A 365-nucleotide genomic window follows, 5' to 3' on the forward strand; every position below is an offset into this window, starting at 1 on the left:
AAGCCAGACAGTGTAACATGGTCGCCTGTAACCCCAAGGTTCCTATGAGGAAACTGGAGCAGACATAAGAATCTCCAGTTCCTGGGTCAGCTACCCTGCTGAAAAAGATCCTGACTCAAATCAAATGCAGTAGTATCTACCCGGGGCTCCCTCTGATTTCCGTGAGTGTGCCACGGCAGGCATGCACCATATTCAAACACTAATTTGTACACACATCCATGTGCCTAAAAGTTAGGTTTTTTTAATTTTATTTATTATGTATACAATATTCTGTCTGTGTGTATGTCTGTAGGCCAGAAGAGAGCACCAGACCTCATTCCAGATGGTTGTGAGCCACCATGTGGTTGCCGGGAATTGAACTCAGG

Source organism: Microtus ochrogaster, unplaced genomic scaffold (assembly GCF_000317375.1).
Source record: "Microtus ochrogaster isolate Prairie Vole_2 unplaced genomic scaffold, MicOch1.0 UNK74, whole genome shotgun sequence".
In the NCBI taxonomy this organism is placed as follows: domain Eukaryota; kingdom Metazoa; phylum Chordata; class Mammalia; order Rodentia; family Cricetidae; genus Microtus; species Microtus ochrogaster.